This window comes from Oreochromis niloticus, linkage group LG10 (assembly GCF_001858045.2).
Source record: "Oreochromis niloticus isolate F11D_XX linkage group LG10, O_niloticus_UMD_NMBU, whole genome shotgun sequence".
Classification (NCBI taxonomy): domain Eukaryota; kingdom Metazoa; phylum Chordata; class Actinopteri; order Cichliformes; family Cichlidae; genus Oreochromis; species Oreochromis niloticus.
Genome location: NC_031975.2, coordinates 31,143,371 through 31,155,435, shown reverse-complemented (window position 1 = coordinate 31,155,435; position 12,065 = coordinate 31,143,371). Strand labels below are relative to the sequence as shown.

The following is a 12,065-nucleotide window of genomic DNA, read 5'->3' as shown; positions in this document are numbered from 1 at the left end:
ATGCTTAGCCTCGTCCACCCCAGCTGTAAAACTCAGAAACCAGTCTTACTTGTTACCATCTATCGTCCACCTGGGCCTTACACAGAGTTTCTCTCTGATTTCTCAGACTTTTTATCTGATTTAGTGCTCAGCTCAGATAAAATAATTATTGTGGGTGATTTTAACATCCATGTAGATGCTAAAAATGACAGCCTCAACATGGCATTTAATCTGTTATTAGACTCAATTGGCTTCTCTCAAAATGTAAAAGAACCCACCCACCACTTTAATCACACTCTAGATCTTGTTTTAACGTATGGCATAGAAACTGAACATTTAACAGTGTTTCCTGAAAACCCTCTGCTGTCTGATCATTTCCTGATAACATTTACATTTACAATAATTGATTACACAGCAGTGGAGAGTAGTCTTTATCAAAGTAGATGTCTTTCTGAAAGTGCTGTAACTAAGTTTAAGAATATAATCCACCCACTGTTATCATCTTCAATGCCCTGTACCAACATAGAGCAGAGCAGCTATCTGAACGCTACTCCAACAGAGGTCGATCATCTTGTTAATAATTTTACCTCCTCACTACGTACGACTCTGGATACTGTAGCTCCTGTGAAAACTAAGGTCTCAAATCCGAAGTACCTGACTCCGTGGTATAATTCTCAAACACGTAGCCTAAAGCAGATAACTCGTAAGCTGGAGAGGAAATGGCGTGTCACAAATTTAGAGGATCATCGTTTAGCCTGGAGAAATAGTTTGCTGCTTTATAAGAAAGCCCTCCGCAAAGCCAGAACATCTTACTATTCATCACTGATTGAAGAAAATAAGAACAACTCCAGGTTTCTCTTCAGCACTGTAGCCAGGCTGACAAACAGTCAGAGCTCTACTGAGCCAACCATCCCTTTAACGTTAACTAGTAATGACTTCATGAACTTCTTCACAAATAAAATTTTTATCATTAGAGAAAAAATTACCAATAATCATCCCACAGATGTAATATTATCTACAGCTACTTTTAGTACCATTGATGTTAAGTTAGACTCTTTTTCTCCAATTGATCTTTCTGAGTTAACTTCAATAATTAATTCCTCCAAACCATCAACGTGTCTTTTAGACCCCATTCCTACAAAACTGCTCAAAGAAGTCCTGCCATTAATTAATTCTTCGATCTTAAATATGATCAACCTATCTCTAATAATCGGCTATGTACCACAGGCCTTCAAGGTGGCTGTAGTTAAACCTTTACTTAAAAAGCCATCTCTAGACCCAGCTGTCTTAGCTAATTATAGGCCAATCTCCAACCTTCCTTTCATATCAAAAATTCTTGAAAGAGTAGTTGTCAAACAGCTAACAGATCATCTGCAGAGGAATGGCTTATTTGAAGAGTTTCAGTCAGGTTTCAGAGCTCATCACAGCACAGAAACAGCTTTAGTGAAGGTTACAAATGATCTTCTTATGGCCTCTGACAGTGGACTCATCTCTGTGCTTGTCCTGCTAGACCTCAGTGCAGCGTTCGATACTGTTGACCATAATATCCTATTAGAGCGATTAGAACATGCTGTAGGTATTACAGGTACTGCACTGCAGTGGTTTGTATCATATCTATCTAATAGACTCCAGTTTGTACATGTAAATGGAGAGTCCTCTTCACACACTAAGGTCAATTATGGTGTTCCACAGGGTTCAGTGCTAGGACCAATTCTGTTTACATTATACATGCTTCCCTTAGGCAGCATCATTAGAAGACATAGCATAAATTTTCACTGCTATGCAGATGACACGCAGCTCTATCTATCCATGAAGCCAGGTATCACAGACCAATTAGTTAAACTGCAGGAATGTCTTAAAGACATAAAGACCTGGATGGCCGCTAACTTTCTGCTTCTTAATTCAGATAAAACTGAGGTTATTGTACTCGGCCCTGAAAATCTTAGAAATATGGTATCTAAGCAGATTCTTACTCTGGATGGCATTACCTTGGCCTCCAGTAACACTGTGAGGAACCTTGGAGTCATTTTTGACCAGGACATGTCCTTCAACGCACATATTAAACAAATATGTAAGACTGCTTTCTTCCACTTGTGCAACATCTCTAAAATTAGAAATATCCTGTCTCAGAGTGATGCTGAAAAACTAGTTCATGCATTTATTACTTCCAGGCTGGACTACTGTAATTCTTTATTATCAGGATGTCCTAAAAACTCACTGAAAAGCCTTCAGCTGATCCAAAATGCTGCAGCAAGAGTCCTGACAGGGACTAGAAAGAGAGAGCATATTTCTCCTGTTTTGGCTTCCCTTCATTGGCTTCCTGTTAAATCCAGAATTGAATTCAAAATCCTGCTCCTCACATACAAGGTCTTAAATAATCAGGCCCCATCTTATCTTAATGACCTTGTAGTACCATATCACCCTATTAGAGCACTTCGCTCTCACACTGCAGGCCTACTTGCTGTTCCTAGAGTATTTAAAAGTAGAATGGGAGGCAGAGCCTTCAGTTTTCAGGCCCCTCTTCTGTGGAACCAGCTTCCAGTTTGGATTCGGGAGACAGACACTATCTCTACTTTCAAGATTAGTCTTCAAACTTTCCTTTTTGCTAAAGCATATAGTTAGGGCTGGACCAGGTGACCCTGAATCCTCCCTTAGTTATGCTGCAATAGACGTAGGCTGCCGGGGATTCCCATGATGCATTGAGTTTTTCCCTTCCAGTCACCTTTCTCACTCACTATGTGCTAATAGACCTCTCTGCATCGAATCATATCTGTTATTAATCTCTGTCTCTCTTCCACAGCATGTCTTTCATCCTGTTTTCCTTCTTTCACCCCAACCGGTCGCAGCAGATGGCCCCGCCCCTCCCTGAGCCTGGTTCTGCCGGAGGTTTCTTCCTGTTAAAAGGGAGTTTTTCCTTCCCAGTGTCGCCAAAGTGCTTGCTCATAGGGGGTCATATGATTGTTGGGTTTTTCTCTGTATTTATTATTGTGCTATCTACTGTACAATATAAAGCGCCTTGAGGCGACTTTTGTTGTGATTTGGCGCTATATAAATAAAATTGAATTGAATTGAATTGAATTGAATCTCAAAGTCAATATTTGCCCAGCAATCATCACACGAAAGAAGTCAAACTGCACTGTCATACAATAATTATGAAACCATTGTTGTACTTTTTGTTCAAATGTGAGCAATAGATAAGAAGATTATTTTAATCAGATTTTCCCAAATCACTGAGTCATAGCATACAAAGCTGATTCATTTTGTTCATTTTCAACGTTTCAAGCTTACAAAGTGCCTACATCGCAAAACAGCTCCATACGTACACAAAAGGAGCAACAACAGATAAAAGGAGAGAGTTTAGTGAAGGAGAAGTACAAAGAAGGTAGTGAAGGAAGAGCCGAAGCAGAGAGACCTTAGAGATGGCTGGATAGAAAAATGAATCTTCTGAGGTGCAAAGTTTGCTGCAATCCTGCTGCAATACTTTGACAATTTCCTCATCCCTTTGTTGTTGATGTGTTTTGGAATGAATTTTTAAGATGAGCAGGGGAGTAGCTCTGATATGAGGGTTACGGCTGACAAGATGACAATTTTTATGATAGACGGCAGATCAAAGAAGGTTTAACATTCCAGTCAATCAAATGTTGAGGGTGTCAAGATGGATAGAGACAAAGGCCTGATTACACTTGTTTCTGAAAAGTCTGGCGGCGCGATGAAGTGTGTGTATATTTGAAGATTTTAAAAAAAGTCACCTCAAACAAAACTTAGTGTTAGTAGAAACAACTCGTAAATGCTCTGACATTCAAAGCAGTTTCATTTGTCAGTGTCAGTTTAGAAATAGACTGGTGCTTATACTGTACAGCAGAGCACTTTCCTGCTATATTTAAGCTAGCCTCATTCACCCATTCACACAAATGCGTTTTTTTTCTCCATCTACTATCCAAACAAAAGCCTTCTGTCATGTTACACCTGCACAATACATAAAATCTTAATGTTGTGGGAGTTTTGTCCATTATGTTGCAGAAAGACAGGTTTATATTGGAGAAAAAACACGTTTTCTAGGACTTCTACATGAGTCCTTCATGAATTACATGACGCAATTATTTTGTCAGTGTTACAGATGTCAGGAAAAAACTAGAAAGCAGTGCACACTCCAAGGTACTACAGGTGCTGAAAACATAGCTTTGATTTTTATTATCATTATTAATTCTCAGTAAGATCAAATACAGTACAGATCTGTGTAGAAAGTCAAACCTACAGCCTCGCACATCCTTAGGCAACTTTTTAAAATCAGCTAATCACCTACATGGGTGTAATTTGATCAAATTGTTTTTGGTAACCCCTCAATGTCAGCAGATTTTGAAACTCTGCCAGATCCTCATTAGTGCATAAAAGTGTGTGACATCACTTTCATCTACCTGAGCCTTCCACATTTCAAACTAGTGAGAGCAGCGAAGGGAAATCACACAAAAGCACAAGTCTTTAATGTTGTTGGAGCCACATTAAGAATATCCTGGTTTGTGTCTGGTTTGTGAGATATCGATATAAAATCTGACAAAACACTTATTTGTGCAGTTTGGTCATTTTTCTGGTATTTAAATTACTCAACCACTGAGTGGTAGCCTTTAAACTGATGTATGAAAGGGTTATTTTTGGTTGCTTGGCAGACAGCTCCAGCTTTACCTTTTACCCTTTGATTCATTTAATGTCATTGTGTTTTATCCTGGAAAAGTCAACAGCTAAATAAATGAATATCCATTTTATGCTTTATGGAGAGTGTGTCTGCTACTCCCCACCTAACTGCAGGTGGGCAAAGGAAAATGTTGTGGATGGAGTCCATTCAGACGTGGACTAACCATTGACAGAAGATTGTGTGTCCTCATATAGCACTTGATATATCACAGCCCAGGGCTTCAAAGTGAAATATACTGATAATTTTGAATAAGCTGGGAAATCTGTGGTGTCCCACAGAGGTCAAATGCACTCCACCTTAAGAAATCACCAGCAAATCAAAAATATATGCCACCAAAGCTCAAAAACAAACAAACCAAATCTCAGAAAAACACAAGTGAAGTGTTATTGTGGAGACCATAAAGTGACGGAAGTCACCAGCTAGCAATAAATGGCAAACAATAAGCATGTATCTACAGTACTATATGAATCATGCAGTTAAAACACACCTAAATCTTTTCCTTCATTGTGTTAGGTGTGTGCTTTTGCAACATGTTTCTAATTGGTGGTATTTTCTTAAGTTGCGTTCTTGAAAGTCCTGATCTGGCTTTTAGTTATCATTATGAAAGTGTTGTCATCACAGGAGTATGCCTTACTATAAAGTCACATGTTGCATCATGACAGTTACTCGTCTTCCACTGCCATCCATTCTCACTCAGTCCTACAGAATTCCAAAGCCAAGCAACATGGACAACAATGTTTTACTGTTACAGATATAAATAAAGAAAAAAGGTCAATATTTCCATTAAATTTATATACAAAAGATTGTTGAAATTAAACACTTTCATTGGCATCACTTTTTACACGTAACAAGCTTAAAACATTTTAACACAAAGAAGAGCATCTGCAAAACTGGAATATTCCTTTTAAACATTGTGTTATTAGCATGCATGGTTACTATTTAATTCCATTCAATTCAGTTTTATCTATATAGTACTAAATTGCAACAACAGTTGCTTCAAGGCACTTTGTATTGTAAGATAAAGACCCTGCAATGATACACAGAATACCCCAACAATTAGACGACCCCGTGTGAGCAAGCGCTTCAGAGACACTGGGAAGGAAAAACTCACTTTTAAGAGGAAGAGACACCTGGCAGAACCAGCTCAGGGACGGGCGGCCATGTGCCGTGACCAGTAATGGGAGAAAGAACAAAGACAGAGAGCAAAGATTAATGAGAACTAATGACTGACTGTAGAGCAGAGGGGTGGTGAGTTAAGAACACAGCCTAGGCCTATTGCAGCCTGTAATATATAGTGTATATGTGCAACATATATTACATAAATTAACTGTATGTTTAGCATTTGTAACAAACCAATTTCTTTACCAAGTTAGGAGGATTATTAATTTTGCATAGGTCGCTGCCTGTTTTATATAATTCAGCTAAAGTACCTTTAAATCAATTGCTACCCTGCAGACAGGGCGACATCAAAAAAGAGAAAAGGAGACACAATAAATAAGTGAGACCTGAGAGTTGTAGCAGCGCAGAGCAGCTTCAGTCAAGCAGCCCGCTCAGATCGATGCCAGCTCTCAAACAACAGCGGCCTGTCAGTCCTCTTTCCACATGGTGGCCTTTTGCTAACCTCCAACTTGAAATAGCCCGCTTCCATCATTCCCCAGTGTAGCAGAGCAGATGAAGTCCCAGTTGGCCAGTCTGTCTGCACACTGAAGCATGGTGATAACTTCCGACAGGTTGGGTGGCTTCGCTTCCGTCTTACTTCGCACTGCCCTTTGCCCCCAACATCACTGCTCTTCCTGTAATGATGGAGACCTGCAGCCCTCACTACGAGGCTCAGAAAAACAGAGTATAGGAAGTATGGCTAAAAACATAATGTTCTTACTACCAGACCAAAATCTGATGTGATGAGTGTCTCTGTGTGCGTAGAAGCAATGATGGTTGGGAGGGGGAACATTTCATTTTCACTTGGGATTAGTTTCAGATCTTTGTTGGCAGATTGTGAAGGTGAGCGACACCAGGTGGAGCTTCAAAGGCAGGTTGTTTGTTCTCTGATCACTTCTTAGCAATAAACAAAACAAACACCCCCACTCCAAGGTTACAACATTTTTCTTTGTCTGACTAACTTTGCCTTTGTGATCTGTAAGCAAATCACATCACTCTGAGTCAGAAGGCATGTTTTATTCATCAAACCACTGAACCTGTTGGTTGTGGTAGTTTTGAGAGCTGCAGACTTGACAGTTAAGATTCTGAGCTCATACTGAAGTTCCAAAATAAAGACTCGAAACTTGACTTAAATCGGTTTAATTATTAGGCTATTAGGGTCCATTAGGATGCTTCGAGACTTTTAGCTGGAAAACCAGTCAACTTTTTCGCTGTAAACAAATTCTTCAGATACATAAAATTTGTGCAAATACTTATTGCATTAAAAGTATTTTTTGTACTCACCCTTTCTTAATGCAGCTATTAACAGAGGGTGATTTGGGGAATAATCAAACCATGAAAAACAGTTACGTTACATTTGACATGTCTTGAATATTTAAACAGATTCTTGACCAAGGTTAGCAGTAGCTACGGACTTCTGTCTTGCCCAGCCATTCGAAAGAATGTCCATCCAACTTTTAATGCCTTGGTCACACAACCACACAGGCCTAGACACTGGTTGGGGAACCCTTGGGAACCTACTGGTTGGCAAGTGGTTGCTGGCTGTCACTGGGTGAAATAAGTTGCATAGACAATGTTGCACTAAATACCTCCCTCTGATTGACTTAGTCACTACAAAATTACTGCTGTCACCCGTAGTTTGCATGGAAGGTGTCAACTTGTCTGCAAAAACTTGCTAACCACAGGTACCAAACCCTGGGTGTTAGACTGCTTTTATCTGTGCATAAGCACCTTATCTAAGTTATGTGTGTGTGATTGGGTGAAAGAGATTTGTAGTACAAATCACTTGGAGTCTTAAATTAAAAAGAAAAACACAGAATGCCTGTCAGTTCTTTGGAAAATCTCATAGCATCTGGCTAGTATTAAAAGTGACTTACTAAACTTTTTCATCCATCCATCCAGCCACTCACCCATCTAAACTATTTCAGGGTCTGTCAGTGGGCGGAGTCTGTTACCCATCATTTTGAATTATTTTGTATTTTTTGATTACTTATGAGATAATGTTACGTTCTGGGGTTATTATTAATTCGTCTTAGTTGAAGTTTAGTCTAGTTTATGTTATCATGTCTCCTTGTTTATGAGTCTTTTTCTGTTTATCATGTGTCATCTCCTTGTCTGTGTAGGCTCTCCTCTCTCTGCTGTGTCCCCCCTCCTCTCTCGCTCCCTCTCTCTGTCTCTTGTGTCAAGCTTGCGTGTCAGTTCATGTCTCTCCTTGTTTCCTGTTTTATTTTGAAAGTCTTGTTTCCATGTTCAGTGTGTTTAGTTTTGCTTCCCCTGTGGCGACATGTTCATTTGTGTCAGCTGTGTTTTCCCAGGTGTTTCCACTGCCCTCATTACCCTTCTGTGGATTTAAGTTTCCCTCTGTTCAGTGTCGGGTTGTCTGTATGTATTGTGCCTCATCTTGTGGTTTTTCATGTTTCTGTTCAGGTTTTCGCTGACTCAAGTCTTGTGTTTTTTTTTTTTTTTTCCCATGCTCCTGCTCAGACTCATGTTTATGTTTTCATAGTTAGCCTTAGCTGTTCCCAGTTTAGTTTCTAGTTCAGTTTTGACCCAGCTCACCTTGCCTTTCTGTTTATTTTTCCCTATCAGCCAAATAAGAAGCTCGCTTTTTGTTATACCCTAGTTTTCTCTTTCCCGTGTCTGTTTCTGAGTCTGCTCCGCAAACACATGACCATGTCATGGCCATCACATGGTCTTTGTAAAGCTGGAGCCTACAGTATCCAGATTGTCATTGGGCACATACATGATAGGCACGTCGCCAGTCTATCACAGAGCAAACACATAGAGGCAGACAACCATTCATGCTGACATATGAGCGTGAATCACCAATTAACCTAACATGCGTGTCTTTGGACTGTGGGAGGAAGCCAGAGTACCCAGAGGGAACTCACATAGGCACGTTGGGAACACACAAACTGCACAAGCAAGCACACGGTGTATTAATAAAAACTAATCCTAGCTTTCTTGTCTCAAATCAAACAATTGTGCAAGGGCCTTAAAAATGCTAGTTTTTCAATGGCCAACAGTGTGCGTTCATGTGTGAATGACCCTGTGATTCCCTCAGTGAACACTTTACTGATGAATTCAAAGTCTCCGCTATTTTCAAATCTTGTTTAATATGATGTTAATTTTGTAAATTATGCTTAGAGTCCCAACAATTTTTTAAGACCGATATGGATACTGAACTTTAATATAGTGGCTGATAATGTTTTGTTCTTTCAGACACACAACAGATTTACTTAAAATTTAACATCTATGCACAGTAGCATATTTTGAAAAGCTGCTTTATTATCTCATGATTTCTTTGTTCATTACAAATAAAAGTATTGATATATTAGTCCCCAATTTAAAAAATAAAACTCTTTCCCAGGCAGGGTTATTGTTTTCACCTTGGAGGACTGTCTGTCTTTGGCATCATGGAAAATGTGTTGCTGGGGACTCCTGCTGGAGACGGGACTATGATGAGGACGGTTCACTGCAGAGAAAGTGCAGTGTCCTTTGGCAGGTGCATGTATGTCTGTACACGGATTGTATCAGTGAGACAATGTCATGAGACTCAGTCACAGAACTTCACGGCTGCGTAAAAGTCAGAATAAAGAACAAAATCAAAGCTGATTTTGGTGCAGTGGGTTTAAAAATAGGGGTCAGTGGTAAAAGAGCTAAAGAGCTTATTTCCCCTTTCCCTCTCTTACAGTCTTTTTAAAGGTTGTGTTTGTATGCTTATCTGATTTAAAGTCACATATATCACATTTTCCATGATTAGCATGCACTGAGAACTCATTGAAGCCGCTCCTGGTGTGATTTCATTGCAAGATCGTCTTTTTTTGTCCTGTTGATTCATGAGGACAGACTAAAGACAAAATCCCTTTTCAAAATTATCCTGCAACTTTAATTCCTGTTATGTATTGCAAAGCAGTCTGCAACAGTGACTTTCGCTGTAATTTAGAGCTGTGGTTGAGCTATTATGGTAAAGCAGTCCTCCTCTAAATGACTACTTTCTGTAGCTTTCTCTGTCATATTTACAATTACTGAAAAGATGATAGTGTGGGTATGTTTTTGATAATTAGCTTTTGTCTGCCTGTCAGAGTCTGTCAGAAGAGTGGCTCCATTACTGTTGCTTCCTATCCTTTAATAATTTTGTGGTTGTTCATGTAGCAAATGCTTCTTATTGCTGTAAAGCCGCTTACGGTTACCTGCTGTAATGTTTTCCTTCACTGGCAGTCAATCATCCGTCAGGCCTTCAATGAGGTTTCGCTCATTTGTAAACCTCATATTTTGACATGTTGTTGAATCAGTGAAGGTTGGTGAGACTGCAGTGGCAAAGGGAATTTTGTCTTAATATAGTTTTTCAAAAGTGTTTTTTATAAATATGTAAGGTCATCACATTGCACTTAGGTTGTAAATGCCAAAGCTTGTTGGTCTCACAGTCAGAAGGCAATAAAACAAACTCACTATATATTATTATGCATTATTTTCATGCATAATAATTAGTTTCAGGGTTTGGGCAGTCGTGGGTGCTTCTGGGTGTATTTTTGTCTTCCAGGTGGAGAAGTGGGCGTGTCTGTGTTCTGTTGGCTGAGTTGATCTTCCTGAGCTCGTTTCCTCACCTGATATGAATCCTCTTATTATGGCTGTGATTTAACAACCTGCTGTTTCAATTGTTCTAAGTCAGTTCATATGGTGGTAGCTAGGCTCACTCAGATATGTATTTATCTTTTTGTGTTACTGCCTCTAACCCCATCTCACTCTTTGTCTGCTAGTGTCCTGCCTGAAGCCCACAGCCTGTTCTCTGAAGTATAAGTCAGTGTTCCCACAATCTCAACCTTTAATTGATACTCCTCGAGGATTCTTGGAACCACCTGTCGCTCACCTCCATGCCCACTCTCCACAGGAACCCAGCTGAACCCCGGACCACCACCTGCTCACCTGAGATCTCAAGTAAGGCCTCAGCTTGCAAATCTCCACTGTTGCTGCAACTCACAGGCTCATCCACCTTCACCTATTTCTCTCCCTCTCTGCAGACAATACCTGTGTTAATCAGTAGAGACTAGGATCCACTCAGTATCGCACAACCCCACACATGCATTTTTTTTTTTTTAAACAATAAATCCATAAATGCGCTCTATTGCAGCCCTGTTGTATTACAACAAAGTCTGGCTAGTCTAGAAGTAAAACACGAAGAAAAGCCAGATGGCTCAATCATTTTGACAGCCCTGTGAGAGATTTGGTATTCAGGAGTCCAGGTGATATAGGCTGGATGAAAGCACAACAAAAACTCATCGGTAAAAAAGATGAGAACTGATAAAATTAATGAAAGACCACAGACAGCAGGTGTTCTCAGAAACATAACCATGCTGTCTTGTGACAGTATAAAACATTCATTAGTAAACATGATTTTTCGTCATGATTTTCCAGCTGCATTAAGCTTTGTTGAAGTAAATGCCAAGTGACAAAAACTGTGTTGAACAGCAATTGAGTTTGATGTTGTAGACACTCCACCCCACTGTGAGACATCCTTTATCGAAATGTCTTATAAATATCTCAGCAAGCTGCACGCTTGGCTGCTTGGTACAATTGTCATAATCATTTGTGTTTTACTACAGCAAGCTGTTGAATATTAAAAGCATGTACTATTGTTTAAACCAAAGGTATTATTGATTCCTCTAAACTTTTCCTCGCTGCAGTTTTTAACCTTTCTTTCTCCCATTCTCTCTTTTTTTCTTTTTTATTTCGCTCTTTGTTTATCCGGTCACATTTGCTTCGACTCCTGTAATTCCTTTCAGCTTTCAAAATGTTTTTCATTTTTTAGTAGATCCTTGTAAAGAGGATGATTAAAAGTTCTTCTAGCTGAAATGATCCCCTGTTGCTCCCACTAGACTGATCTTTGCATCATCGGGTGGAGGACTTTGGGGAAAATCATGAATCTCTCCTGAGAGATAATGACATGTGCAGTCATGTACAAAATGCTATGCTGATTTAATATTTATAATAATAAATGGATTTCATAATGCTTTCTCTAGTCTCATCGACCTGTCAAATAAATATGTGACATTTGCTATCCTATCTGTTAACTAGGAGGACCCGCTCTGCCTCCCAAGTATATGGATGTGTTGGTAATGCTTTCATTTTGCAGCTGATACTGCTGTTCTTGTCTTTCCCCTTATTGTCCAGCCTACCATGACTGACAGCTCTCCCTTCCTAAGCCTTTTTTTCCTTCCCTGAGATCTCTTACTGTTAA

At 39.6% G+C, this 12,065-nt stretch overlaps 1 long non-coding RNA gene across 2 annotated transcripts; it reads left to right on the top strand.

Moving 5' to 3' along the window:
• The first annotated feature begins 10,487 nt into the window (after positions 1 to 10,487).
• Positions 10,488 to 11,840, top strand: LOC106098879 (uncharacterized). 2 transcript variants are annotated; one of them, XR_003221849.1, is made up of 3 exons: positions 10,488 to 10,627; positions 10,719 to 10,765; positions 11,704 to 11,840. It is a non-coding gene; the product is annotated as an uncharacterized LOC106098879 (long non-coding RNA). The 2 variants fall into 2 exon arrangements; XR_001225200.3 differs by lacking the exon at positions 11,704 to 11,840 and adding an exon at positions 10,849 to 10,925.
• Positions 11,841 to 12,065: the final 225 nt, after the last annotated feature.